The sequence below is a fragment of the Onychostruthus taczanowskii genome, unplaced genomic scaffold, assembly GCF_017590055.1.
Source record: "Onychostruthus taczanowskii isolate IOZ18803 unplaced genomic scaffold, ASM1759005v1 scaffold31, whole genome shotgun sequence".
In the NCBI taxonomy this organism is placed as follows: domain Eukaryota; kingdom Metazoa; phylum Chordata; class Aves; order Passeriformes; family Passeridae; genus Onychostruthus; species Onychostruthus taczanowskii.
In genome coordinates, this window is record NW_024500461.1 from 7,254,378 (window position 1) to 7,269,271 (window position 14,894).

A 14,894-nucleotide genomic window follows, 5' to 3' on the forward strand; every position below is an offset into this window, starting at 1 on the left:
ATTCCTAAGAAATAAAACAGAATCATAATGTAAAAGATAAATGTAAAAGATAGTAAAGAGAGTCTGCAGACTTGATATACGGATATACACTTTCTCTTGCCTGAGGCAACTTACCAACTATAACACTGAGTAACTAACTGTACTATTTTTGTTCTCAGAAAAGATTATATTTATAATCAAATTAAATTTCAAACCCATATTTCTACCTCTTGGATAACTATGGAAAATGTTTTTGAGGTTGTTGGGGACAGCAGTGGCAGTTTATAGAATTACAGGAAGGTTTCAGTTTGGCAAGACCTTAATGGTCATCTGTTTCCAACGCCCAGCCATGGGCAGGCACACCTTCCACTAGAACAGGTTGATCCAAACCCCATCCAGCCTGGCCTTGAAAACTTACAGGGTTGTGGCATCCACAGCTTCTCTGGGCAACCTTTGCCTGTGCCTCCCCACTCTTGTAGTAAGGAATTTCTTCCTAATATCTAATCTAAACCTGTTCTCTTGAGCTGTTACCCCTTGTCCTATCACTGCATGTTCACCCTGTGCAAGAGAACATGAGCTGATCTCTCCTGAGCTAGCAGTAATCACTCAGTTCCAGGCCTCAAAGGCAGTGTAGCTACAGCAGGAAGATGTAGCGCATGAAGGTTTTTTCTTCACGAGTTCTGAGGGCTTCAGATGCAGAGATGTAAAGTGTTATAAGCCCCCATGACACTGATAGATTTTGACCTCCTTAAATAATACTATTTGCTTACAGTGTCTGCTCAAGAGCAGATGTAGCACATTAGGATCCAAGCTTGTCACGAGTCTAGGATCATACTGACAACATGGCTTTTCATCTCTTAAAGAGGACTGATTTAATTCACTTGTTAATTAAATGAATGTTAATTAATTTAATGAAAATAGTGTAGTTTGATGTTGTGACATGTTCTGGCAGGATCACATTGATGTTGCTTGCTCCCTGATGTCCATTCCCACTGTTGACCAGTTTTACTGACAGAAGTATGGTGTAGTCAGTGCAGTGACCAAATTAAGGAACTGATCCATCTGAAAAGAAACCTGGTGAAATGAGACATAGTGTTTCCCATATTTTAGTATTTCTTATACCATACAAGACCAGCTTCCCAGCCTTGTGTGCCCTCACAGAAAGCTAAGAAATTATGAGAGGATGGGAAAAGCAGCAGGTGGAAATTTTATGAGGAAGAATTTTGTAGTAAGAGATCACAACTACAGATGGCAGGGACTGCAGAGCTTTTTTCCTAGCTCTTCCACTCAGGAGTTGAGTGACTTTGGATTTATAACTTTCCTGTTGTTTGTAATTATTTTAAAACTCTACCAAAATCTGAAGGAAGTGATTTTTTTATTGGAAAATGTTAGGTCAGAGGAGCGCAAATATTTAAATTTTACACAGGCTTTTACCAGAGGCTGTGTTTTGCTACAGTGGCCTACATGAGGACTACGGTCTACCTTAACTTTTCTCCATGCTTGAAAGTCATAGACTCATAGGATGGTTTGGGCTGGAAGAAACCTTAAAGATCATCAGCACTTGGTCTTAATTACAGTCTCCTGAAGTTTTTGCATCTCTCTGCAAGCAGCCTAAGAAGTGTGGGAATCCCAGTTCTAGCAAGAGGCTTTCAGAAATTCTGTGCAGTTACCCTTTCTCATCATGGAAAACAAGTTATATTCATGGGAATCAAGGCAGTGCAGTTGTCTTGGCAGACTGATTTTTTTCCTTAAATCAGATGGTTCTAATATTTGATTGACTAGAGAAGATATATCTTTCAGAATATTTTAATTCCAGGAACAGAAACTCTGTTTTGATCATCGTGATTTTATGCTTTTACTCAAGATCTCTATGTGGTTTTAGTATGTTTTTGGTTAGTTTATGTTCCTTCATTCATTTGCTTCCAGAAGTCCTACCTGAAGATGTCATATAAAGATCAGTTCTGTAAGAGTTTGAGTAATCCATTTTCATCATCCTGTGTGTTATAGAGCTTTCAGGTCATCATTGGAGTCCTTCTTTTCCTTTAGCTGAAGCTGACATGCCTTAATCTCTGTACAATATATGTTTGAAATATATGTATTTTTTTTCCTCTCAGACAATTATTTTTATGTTTCTGTGATATCCCACTACTTACACTGGGTTTTTTAAAACATTATTTCATATTGTACATGGATGACTGCAACCATGATTGGCTGACCACAGTTTGACAGAGCATATCTTCTATATGCAATATTTAAAAAAAAGCCCAAAATTTTTTTCTTCTCTCTAATCTAGTGCATCTGCAGAGTGACTCATTAACTGCATGTGAAAGGAGGGATGTCAGTAGTCTTTGGCTGTGTCTGTATGGAGATCTTGGCATTCCTTGTATAGAGCTGGAGGTGACCCTGTATGTGCTTACTCTGGGGCAGGAAAGTAAGATGAAGGTAATGGACCAAGGACCTGGTCTCCTGGTAGAACATACACTGTGTTTCCTGCAGCCACAATTCCCAGTGCTTGTTTCTTAGCTCTGGTGTCCCAGCTGAGATGTAGCATTTGCTCATGAAGTTTCTGTGGTCTGTATTAGGACAAGGGAAACCAAATCCTAACCACAGCTGGGCTCTTAGGCTGCCTGTGCAGGTTCTGAATTAGACTGAAAAATGCTGGCCTATTTGTGCTGCAAGATGGCTAAAAAAGCTTCTCTTCATAATTTTTTAACTGTTAGCCTTCCAGCTGAGATGAGAGGTGGTATTGGATGCATTGTACACAAAACAATCAGGTGTGAACAGAAAACTGACGCAATAGGAGTTTGCCATGGAGAAGGCTTAGGTGAAGTATGTATTTGGGTAGTCCTACACAGAGATTTTTATCTTCTTTGGGGCTTGTTTAATTTGTATAGTAAAGAGCTGATACAGTTATTCTGTGGATTTTAGTGGTTTTATAATGGAAAAGTCTTGTAGTAGGATTGCTGCCTTTTTTTTTTTTTTTTTTTAAGGAATGCTAGTAATGACTCTCTGCTGTGGTGATCCATTCTTAATTTATGTAACAATTATCAGCTTAGACTTGAGGCTGATTTATTCCACTTGCAAACTGTAGCGTATGGGAAGTTCTGCACAGAATGGGTTATGTGTAGATCCATGGAAGGACACAGATTTGTTGTGGAAAATGCGAGGATAACTGCCCAGGCTGTTTTGTGCAATGATTGAAGCAGTGGTAATTTATCACTTTGGGATAAATTAAATTTTTTATCCACACATCACTCAGAATTGATTTAGCATAAAAATGTCAAACTTACTTTATTATCTTGCTCTCATCAACATTACCTTGGCTGTCCAGTGTTACACTGACCTTCGAAAAATACATTCAGTATGAGCAGTTGAGCTTGATTGATGATGTGTGGATTTTTAACAGCAACTGGGACTGGTAACTACGTATAACTGGGCATGAATTTGTTGAGTGATAGAAACAGTAAGAGATGTATGCACAGTGTATATACACACTTTTCTGTGGACTGCTGATATTGAATTTATCCCTGTTCAGTTTATCACGGTTGCAGTTCACTTTCTGATATTGACATCACAAATAAGTTTTATTTACTATTTTGTTATTTATTATATTGTTATTTAAGGTATCTAAATACACTCAGTTGCATCTGTCTTTATTCCTAGTACTACAGATTTTGGATTAAAAGTGTAAATTAATTTAGTAAATTTTCCTTTTCTCTCTGTTCCCATGATTTTTTTCTCGTCTTTTTTTGCCAGTATCCCCAGTGTTCCCTTTATGCACTTTTCTCTCATTTTTAATCTTTGTTATCTGACATCACCCGAACACAGTAAAGGGAGCTGCTTTCTATTTCTGCTGAATAAAGCATGGTTTCTGGGTAGTTTTATATATTTACAGAGAATGGTCATCACGTAATTTTGATTTTAAAATTGCAATTCTACGCTGATAGGCACTTCCACAAAGTACTTTATTGCCCCTAAATGTGTTCATTTTGTGAAATTATGTTTGTATCTGGATGCTTTAGTTTATTTTAATTTATATTGCATTATATACATAGCTGCAAGTTATCCCTGTGCAAAATCTTTGGAGGCTCTTTGTGAAGTGGAGATGAAGTGGAGAATGCGGTTTGAATATGATGAAATTACTACTCAGCTGTGCCAGAGTATCACCTTTGGAGATGTGTTTCCTTTTAATTAATGATGTAAAAAAGGAACTGACATTTTGTGCAAGATCCTGAGAGGAGCTAAAGAATCTGGTGCTTACTCTATAGCAAATATTGTATTTTCACTTATAAATGATGGATCCTTAGGAGGCAATAAACACAGAATCCCACCTTTGGTGCTGTTTTTTTAGGATTCATGCGGGAAGTGCACTTCAAGACACAGTGCCACAAACAAAGCTGCACGTCCTGAAGAGATCTGTAGAGGTGTGTATTCCCTGAAATGTTGTGTAAGTCCTGAAAGCTGATCTTTGGTAGGTTTCTCAACTGTGTGAGATCTTACATTGTGACTGTTCTTGTTTTTTAAAAGCTAAGGTATTTATTTATTTATTTTACTTGAAGCTTTGAGCTAGGTATCCTAGTGATTTCTCTAAGCTGCACTGCTTCTAATGTAAGGACCATGATATTTGTGAGGCCTGGAGCATACAGCTTATGATTTTTGAAGCAAGGTGTACAGTCAGTTTCTTTAATCATTTTGGTTTTTAAGCTGCTCTGTGGCTGGATCCCTGGTTTCCCTGACTTGGGGCTTCAAAACTTTCTGCTTCCCTCTGGGTGAACAGGATATCAGTGAATTGGAATAAAATTGTTTTTTGCTTTCTTTACAACTAGATTGGACTTCCAAGTTTACCTCAGTTCAATTGTTTCTCTGGCATCTGTCACATTGCTTTTGCTTTCAATATTTTTTTTGCTTCCCAGCCAAGTTAGTAATAAAACTTGAAATCTTTCTCCTCGTCTGAACCCACTTGGTGCTTCTATAGTTTTCAAATTTGTGCTCTGTACTAAAGTGTCTCTGTAGTGCTTTTAAATTTAAGTGGTAGTCTGTAGCTATAAAAAGTCCCTTTTGTGCCTGCCTATGCAAAAAAAATGGGCAGAATTAATACTTCACTGATTGCTGTGAAAGACTGGATTAAAGCCTTCTAGTAGATGTCTTCCTTGCCATTTCCCCACTTCTCTGGCCACAGCTAACAACATAATTGCTGGCCTTTTGAACATAGGCTGAGATTACACAAAGCAACCAGACAGAGCTAATGGTTTGCTGCTGCTGAGACTGCTGCCTTCTGGCTTTCTTACTGGGAACTGTGAACCTGATCCTGGGTCAATCACAACAGTTCACGGATACAAAATTAAACTATGGGGAAAAAAATCTAGATCAGCTTACTTGAGCAAATTGGGTCAAGGAAAGATCCTGACTGCACTCCTGGGAGCTGAGGAGTTCCAATGAAGCATAGATCATCCCTGACTACTTGATCAGCATTATAGTAAAACCTTGCTCTTCCTCAGCAGATTCTTAAGATGGCCAGTATGACAACATGGGCTGGGACAAAGCTGTGTCTATGAGGTACTTTGGTTTGGCACTTAGTGCTCGCAGAAGTTTTCTACCTGTTTGATTTTCTCTGATTGCAGGTAACCAGATATAAAGCTGTGATTTGAGCATACAAAATCAGACCTCCTCACACAGTGGGTTGGAGCCAAGAACTCTCTGCTATCCCTGCATTGTGAGAATGAATTCTTTGGTTGCAAACATGGTATGTCTTTGTGAGTGGCAAATAAAACCTAACAGCATTCTAAACTGCACCAGGCATTTTTTAACTGGTTTTATCCCCCACCATGGTAAAAGTACATAATTCAGCAACATGAAATAAAACATCATTTGCCATGTCACCCTGTGAACAGTGGATTGCTTCTTCCTACTGGGGAAAAATAGAGCTGAAATATTTAAGCCAAAAATATTTAAATTGAAAGTATTTTGCCTTTTAATGTTAGGTACCACTGTGATGATCTGGCCTAGAACTCTCTATTTTGTCATTTGGTTTCTCAGAAGCAGGGATCAGAAACACTTCCTTGTTTTCTAATACTCCAGCATAATAATCTAAGTTTAAGAATTTTATGTTTTTACTTTAACTCATAACAGCCTTCCTTTTGTCTGTCTCCTCTGTGTAATCCTACCAGTAAGTGCACTAACAGTGTGACCTGCAGGCTGTCAACCAGATGATCATCACTTAAGTCCCTACTTCATTTTACCACAGGAGCTCGGTCTACCATATTGTGGCAAAGTGCTGGTATTAAACTGCTGGAATTGACCCTGTTCCCTTCATGGATCAAAGCAGGGCTTTTCACTTCCTTGTCTGTAGCTCTACAGTTCTGGTGTCTGTTTGGCATATGCTAGTGCCATATGTGAGAAAGGGAGGTGTTAGCTTTTCCCTCCTCCCTGTGCGTAACCTGGGAAGCCACGGGTGATGTCTTGCGTGCATGTGAGAAGTACCGGCTGCAATCCATGTGTGATCAGAGAAGGCTGAAGTTCTGTGCTGCAGTCTCACAGCCTTATACACGGCTATTTAACAGCCCTATCCTGTTTTCCTCCTTGCTGAAGGATGTATTTCAAAATCTTTAATACATTCAAGGGTGGTTTTGTGTTCCGGTTTATTTTGTTTTGTTTTGTTTTTTCCTACAAGTCTGTTAAACTATGTTTTGAGCTGTTATGTTAACTGCATGAAGCTCACTTATTGATACAGAAGTGGCTGAGGAATCAGTCTGTAATGATGATTCAAACCAGACATCCTTCAGAGTTCTTTTTTGTCTTATGAAATAACAAATATGGAGGTATTTTTTCTATAACTGACAGGACAGTACAGCAGAGGGAATGAATTTTGGTGGTGGGAGGGGGAGAAGGATGGTGGAGGACATGAAGCTGTTGCAATATGCAATGCTGAAAGAAATTGTCTGTCTCTGAGTGTCACTTAAGTAGATAATCCATTTTCTTAGGAGGTTTCTGGCACTTAATGAAGAAAGTTCACAAAGGTGGAAGGCTATTACACTGTCATCAGGAGTTAAAAGCCATCACTGACTCACTTGGGGGAAAGGGGCTTTGAGCTGTGTGCTGAAGTCTTGAAATTCTTCTCACCCTATGCCAGCCTGATTGATGCTACCAGAGGGGAGTGTGACGTTTCAGTTCTGACTTTTTGTTTGATGAATTGTTAAAATACTTGTTTGATTGGTTTTATTTCTTAGAAGGCACATTTCTGAGTAGGGGATCCTACCCCTGCATAGAAGCAGGTGAAAAATGAAAAGTGTGGTTTCTGATAGAGAGACCAAAGCCCAACGTGTCCACATAGAGCAGAAGGGGGATGCTTAGGGGATGGAGCTGTCATTTGTGTGCATGTCTTCCCTTTGTTTTTTGTGCAGGCTTTGAGGTATAGCTAAGTGTTTTGTTTTTGCTTTTGATCTCATATACAGCACTAACACAATAAGTAAATGATGGTAAAATTTCTTTGTTATAAAACCTTTAATTTCAGGAGCTGCATAAATGCATTGTGGTTCCTCTTTTTAATTTTTATTTTATTTTATTTTATTTTAAATTAACTAAACTCTCACAGTCTAATAAGCAGGCATGCTGCTTGAAGTATAGCTGTTAAATTTTTTTTGGTTTCCCTACACTATCAGACTTTAGTGCAAATAATGCTTGGAAAAGTGTGTAGAAAAGCTTCTTCCAAACACATCTTACAAATTATTTGACAAGAAAATCTCTCTCTCTGCACCATAGAAACTCTGACTTCCATCAGTGAAAATTGTAAAATGATGATAATTATCTGGAACTTTTTGGCTGTGCCATAAGAGAATGATAGTGTCACCTCACTAATAATTTTATTTTCAAGCTGATGATGGACTTTATAGACAAGAATATATCCTTTCCATATGATGCATGTAAAATAAATTATTATGTGCATGTATCCAGGTATCTTTTATAACTCCTGAAATTGGAAATAATTGAAAAACACCTGTTTCACATCTTGGCAAAAAAATTTCTGTCTGTAACTTAGACCCCAGTGAAAAGATTTTGATGTTCTTAAGAATCCTCTACATTCATAAAAGAGAAACTAAATAGATTTTTTGTGGGAAGGAGCCCTGATAAAAAGAAGATGGTTTTGATAAAAATCATGATAAAAGAAGATGGTTTTGATAAAAAGAGAATATAAAAATATTCTCTTTCTATGAGAATATAGGGACAAAAAACCCCCAAACCTATAAAAGTCTAGGAAGAATGGGGCACCATAACACAGTCATAAATTTATTATTTTTTATTTTAAAAGTGTTTTTTATTAGTACATTTTGGGCAGTATCTAACCATGAAAGAACATATTACTAATAAGTTATTTGATTCGTTGGTACTTTTGAAACTGTTGAAAGTTGTGTTTGCTGAGGTTTTAACATGTTGCACATTGAACTTGTATGTCCTCTGCCCCTCCCATTACACTGAAACTGGGGAGGGTGGGGCAGAGGAGGTGGAGCTGGAGGTGGCAGGGAGTTATTTTAAAGTAAAACTGCTACGGATCTATTAGCAGCTATCTAAAGGTCTTTCAAGTTCATAGGGAGATTTCCACTGGTTATATGTTGTGGATGGGATGCTTTGTGCATTCTTTCTTCACTGTGTCATTTTGTGTCTTTTGCATAGTTAGTGTTCTTCATTAATTTATTGCCTCTTTGCTCATATCTGTTACAGGACAAAGAATGTACTCTTAGTACTTGTCACACAGTAAAATGATAGCATTTTGTCAGAACAGGTTGTTCTTCCATTTAGGTGCTTTGGAATTCATGCAGATTTTGAAAATATGGATTATTGTGACCCTCTGAGGTTTCAGGAGGAACTTTCTGCACTTTTCCTATAATAGTATTATTTCTTAGTAAACTGTAATAAAGCTGCAGTCTTTAGACTATAAAAATAATGCTTGTCATCTGCTGGTTCTGGAAAGTTTAAACTGTTACCTCTTTTTCATTACTGTTTTTCCACCTGAAGAGAAGCTCATATGTGTATTGAAGAAACCTGACCTTACAATTTAAAACTCAGAAGAAGGGAAAACAAAACCTGGCCAATTGTCTGATTATACTTAAGAATGTCCATACTGCTTAATTTTAAAATGTGGGCAGCTCATTTTTCTTACCCTCCTTCCAACCATCACATGTGTGAGGATGTGATGTTTCATATGTGCTACATATGTGGTGCATGATCATGATTTTACTATCTCCTCGTCACCATTGTTTTCTCTATGTTGTGAGATTTAGGTTTTTAGTCCTTTAATTATGTATCTTTTGTTGGTGTGTTTTATTTCTCATTTTGGTTATTGCTTCATTAGTCTTCTGATAGAGAATGAAAAGTTTTTCAGTTTGAAAGAGTAGAAAGTGAAAAACCAAAGGTTTGATTTGGGGAGCTAGCCTCATGATCAAGGATAGATGGAATCTGTGAACCATGGAAGATAAGAACTCAGAAAACTATGAAATTTGTAACCCTGTTGCATGTAGCATGAGTAAGGTGTCATATGCCCAATCATAACCTAGAAGTACATTTTAGAAAATCAATATTTGGTAAGTAAAGGACAATTGAAAAAGAAATTATCTATTTGGTGATAAAGAGTTTAAAGTATTTCTAAAGACAGTATATTTTATGTGTTATAAGTGCAGTTTTAAATGTGTGCCTCATGATTCAGATTACCTTGCAAGCAACATGAAATGCATCCTTTTTTATATGTCAGTCTTCAACAAAGCGTTGTTTACACCATGGATCAAATATGTAACATTAAAATTCATTATAGCCATATTACCCACTCTCATTATATGACAGAAGTGTGTCAGTGAAATTAGCAGCCACAAAAAAGACAAAGATTTTCTTACCTATTAGTTGGAAGGTAGCAGCTGTTTGAGTAATTCCACAGAGGGATAACAATGACCAACTGACTTGCACGTTTTAAAGAAAAAATGATATCAAATCCTTTGAGGATGCCATATGTTCTGGGCTTTGAGGCAGGCTGTGCACGCTATCATAGCAATTAGACAGACTGGAGACTCTGCTAAAATTTTATCCAAAATGCCAGCAGAGAAGTATTTCTTGGGGCTTTTTAATTGTGAACAGACATACTTATGCTCCCATTGTTTATTAGCGTATAAGTTAGTTAAAGTGTAAAATTTTTTCCCAATCATTTCCCATAGGGAAAAATGTATAAATAACCTGGTTTGGTGTGGGTGGGATTTGGGTTTCTTATTTATTTTCCTTTTAAATTATGCTTGAATTTATTTAGGCTTTTTTCGTTATGTATGGTGGTTATCCTTTTGCTTACAGAAGAGGCTGTGAAATAATGTTGCTTAGAACAATTCTAGCTTCTTTTGTCATCTGTGAATGAGGTCTGAAGGATGCCAAGTCTTCTCAAACAAACTTGGTAATTGCCACCGGGAGTTGGGCCATTCAGATGATCAATGGATCCATCTGTGTGTTCTGCAGTTTGATATTGAACTTCTGTAGTTTGATGTGACTTCTTGCCAGCCCTATTGTGATTTAAGAACGCTTGTATTGACCAGTTTACCCAAATTGGGCACATACAGATAATCTGTTCTGATGTGGAGATGGGTCACCTGCCAAGCTTCGGCTGGCTAAAAGGAAGATGCCTGTATCAGAAAACATCTATTTGGAGCCAGTAGGAAGCAAAAAGGCCTGTTAGCTGAAACTGCTGTGAAGATGTGTTGAGTCTCCAGAGACCCACCAGGACACATAACCCTCTGTTAACAAGCTGAGGGATGGTTTGTCTGTGGATACCCATATGTATTCAGAGCTTCTCTGTCCATTTTGAAGGAAGGCCTTTTTTGCTGTGCAGGCTGTATTATTTCTTTGCCCAATGACTGTCAGCAAGATCCACACTGGCACTTGTCTTTCAGTGTCTTGGTTCTGTTTGGCAGTTCACAAAGAGCTTTTCTGACTCTATAGGCATTTTGGCATTCAGCTTTTATTTTATTTAAAGCACAAACCTTGTACATGCACAAAAGAACTCCTCAGAGCTTTATAATTCTGGGTCATGGTGCTTTCTAATGCAGTATTGCAATGTTATTGTATTGAGTACTGTGGTTCCCAGGTCCCCTTGTAGCCCCTCTCCTCTCCCTGACCCTCATCCAGAACTGTATTGAATCCCCAGGCTGATCTCTGAAGTCAATAGAATTATTTAGGTTTACTGTATGATGAAGTTAGGGACTAGGAAGAAAGCAGTAAACCAAAGGCTTGCCTAAGAGGCTGTGCAAAACTACAGGTGTGGAGTATGGAAGCATTTGAGGTCTGGGATTTTGCGATATGTTAGATTTACTATCAGGAACAGAATAATAGTTCCTGTGGTTTTTTGTGATAGAGTGAAAAAATATAAAATTTGAATCAATAGTGTCCATCTAATTCTAAAGGCAGTACAATATGAGAGCTAAATTACATATTTGAGAATAAAAGGAAAAATACTTCCTGAATGGTTTAGGCTTTATTTTTACTTTTTGGGGTCATTTTACCCCATAGAAACAGACATTTGAAACTGTGAAGCATGCCATCGCAGAACCAATATTGATCAATAAAAATGAGCATGTTAATCATAAGTAATGAAATCACAGTCATGTGGTGAATACAGTTTTAAACATACTTCTGTAGTTTATCTGCTTGTCCTGCTGAGGTACGTGCTTGTGTACACTGCAGAAGCTCAGTAAGTAAATAATAATTATTGCTGTACTTAGGATATATAAATTAATTTGGGGTTTGTTTTTCCATTTGTTTGTTTAAAAGAAACATCAAATAATGTTTGAAATGCCTGGTATAAGAGTGTAATATTCTACATGACCTCAGTATTATGCACCCAGGTATTTATCTGCTGTAAAGGGATGAAAGGAAAGCTTGTTCCCTTAATTTATATGTTAGGAGTTTCTGCATTTTCTTTCCTGACTCTCAGATGTTGCGAGCACTGATATTTCTGGAAACGCCACAGACTGTCGGTGACTGGGGACATGTGATGTCTCTGGATCTGTCTCCATGACTGTGGCATCAATTCTTCAGGGCTCCTAATAGTCAGTCAGGCTGAATCAAGGAATCTGCTATTAATCGCTATTCCTTTGAAATGCCTTTGCTGCTGCTGTGGAAAAAAAAAAGACAGGGATGCAGACAGTCCTTGAGCACTGGCATTTCTATTCCCTTCTTTATCGAGCCATGGCAACCACAAGGACAGGATTCTGGGACATCTCCACTCTAATGGTGCTGTCTGCCATGTTTCAGCCAAAAACGCATCTGACAGGAAGGTGGTGGCAGGAGGTGTTTGCTCTTGAGGAAAAATACAGTCCCAAAGGGAAGGGGGATGAAATAAAAATCCTCTGTGCTGGAGGCATTGCGGACTGAGAAGAATTCTTCACAAAGGGATTTTTTAACTTTTAGGGAAAGGTTATTGCTGTTTGTCTCAACAAAGTGATGGTGGACTATCTCTTTCACTTTTTACTTAAGGTGTTATTTGCTAGTTGTATATCAGTCATTTTTATCCTCAGGAAATTGCATGCAGTCACCTCTTACTCTAAGTCACGGACCCAAAGCAATGTAGGGCAATCTGGTAAAAAGGATTAACTTTAGGTATTGTGATATCTTCTTTGTTACACCTGAGAGGTCTTTCCTGCTGAAATTAAATGCAATTGAAGTTGCTGCCTGGATACCTCACAAGCACTGTGCATCAGGCTGGGAGGAACTGCTTGCAGCACTGCTGGTAAAAGGGGTGTAGGGGGAATTTTGACAGCTGGGTCCATTCACAGCTGGGATCTGGGAGTCATGACATTTAGGGAAAGAGATTTGTACAGGCCTACTGGCTAACAGAATTTGGTGAGGTCTTGACTTCAGCACAGCCTACAGTCATGCTTTACTTTTAGTTTGGGAAGCCCAGGATCCTTTAAAGGTGAGCAATCATTAAGAAAATAAGCACATGAAGCACTTTACTGTCTCCCATTTTACTAGGTGACCTATACAGAAGCAGGATTGTATTAATAAGTAGCTGGAAGGGACTTTGCCTATTCTAATAAACCCAGGGGAAAAGTAGGCAGGAGAAATCAGTACAGGGGTAGGGGACAGACACAACTGAGCACACATCTTATTTTGCGTAGCAGCTGTGTTGCTTTCAATGCTTCCTTAAAAGTTCTACCCCTTTGCCAAGAAAGTAGAATAAACCTTAAAATGAATGTAATAAAAAAAATTGTGTTGGTATCCAAATGAATATAGAGAGAGCTGTGCCTATACAAATTTAGGTGTAGGTAAAGAGGAATAGGCATAGTGTGATAGGCAATGTGCAATATTATCTGGGAAGTTTGTGATTTGAATTACAGGGTAAAGTGGTGAGGTATATACAAGAGGGAACATCAGAGGTTAATATTTTGAATATTTTAATTAATCTGTAAGATTTTTTCCTAGGATTTTTAATAACTTGCACTGTTTTACTTTTGTTGTTCTTTACATCTGCTGTTTTAATTGCAACAGCAGTTTATGCTGTATATAAAAACATTAAATGTTTTTGCTCAAACAGTGTTTGCTATTGACACGTGCTTCTCTGTGTAAAACAAAATTAATATATCAATAAAATATCAATAGAAAAGCCTGTTCAAAAAGCAGACTGATTAATAAATGGTCTAGTGTTTCAGCACTTATGGGTACCATTTCATTTTATCTCACTCTGAATTGACAGGTTATGACAGGCAATTGAGAACAGAATGCAGTTCAACTTCTTTTGTGCCAATGATATGTCTTTTAAGAGGTAAAATACTTTAATTAAAAAAGACAGTTGAAATCTCAGCTTAAATTTTCCTTGAAGTGTCAGATTTTGTTGTTGCAGTCTTAACCATTACTATTCTTGTCTTTATATGCCCAGTTAAAAAACATTATTTTCATTAAAAGTATCTTTTTAAAAATTTCCTTCCAGATGTTGTATTTATTTTACTGATCTCCGGAAGTAAAAAATATCAATAATAATTCCCTGACTACCTGTTTATTATTTCAAATTTAAACTAGCTTAAATTAGGCTTTCTCTTGCACATGTTTAAAGAAATAGCATATCACTAAACAGTCTGATCATAAATTAATCATATTATTTTGGTATTGTAGCTGGACATGACTACAGTAAGAATTGTTATATGTTGTCTAAAATTTTCATATGAATTAGGAGGTTTATTAAGGAGCTCAATTTGTTTTTAAATAGGTAAAGCTGGTGAATTTGCTATCAGATAACCTGTACGTGAATTATTCCCTATTTTTTTGGCTTGGATGTCACATTTTAATTTTGTTCTCTAAGAATAATTATTTTTAAAATGTTCTTTTGCTGCAGGACAGGTAATCTGGGCACTAAGCACTATAGATCATCCTCTTTGTGTCATCTGCTGACAACCATGTCAGCCCTCTTTTCTCTCAGCATCTAGATTGATCCTTTCCTCAGGTCACCCATCATCTTTCTTTCTCTCTTTTTATGTCTCAGAAACAAAAGGAGAACGGGAAAAAACCCTTCAAACAAAGGAGGAGCAGGAAGGCCAAGCCTGCAGTGAAGGGAGTGGGTAGAAATGCAGTGGGAAGGGCAGAGCAGGCTTCTGACAGTTTGTCCTGAGAGACTTCCAGCTCATTTTTGTGATCAGGGCAATTGAGTGCCAATAAAAAAGTGGTATCCAGATTTCAGGGAGTCAGGTTTTCCAAGTGTCTGTTTATCCCATCATCTCTGTCCAAGCAGCAGGCTTCTTAGCCTTGCAAGAGACCTGGACTGTGTGCTTAGCTGCCTCCCTATCTGGACTTGCATCTGACAACAAGTAAAGATGGCCATATGCAGACCATCACTATTGCTTTCAGTGTGCATCCTTCTTTTAACAAGGTTTGTTACTGGGTTTGTGGACAAAAGCCCT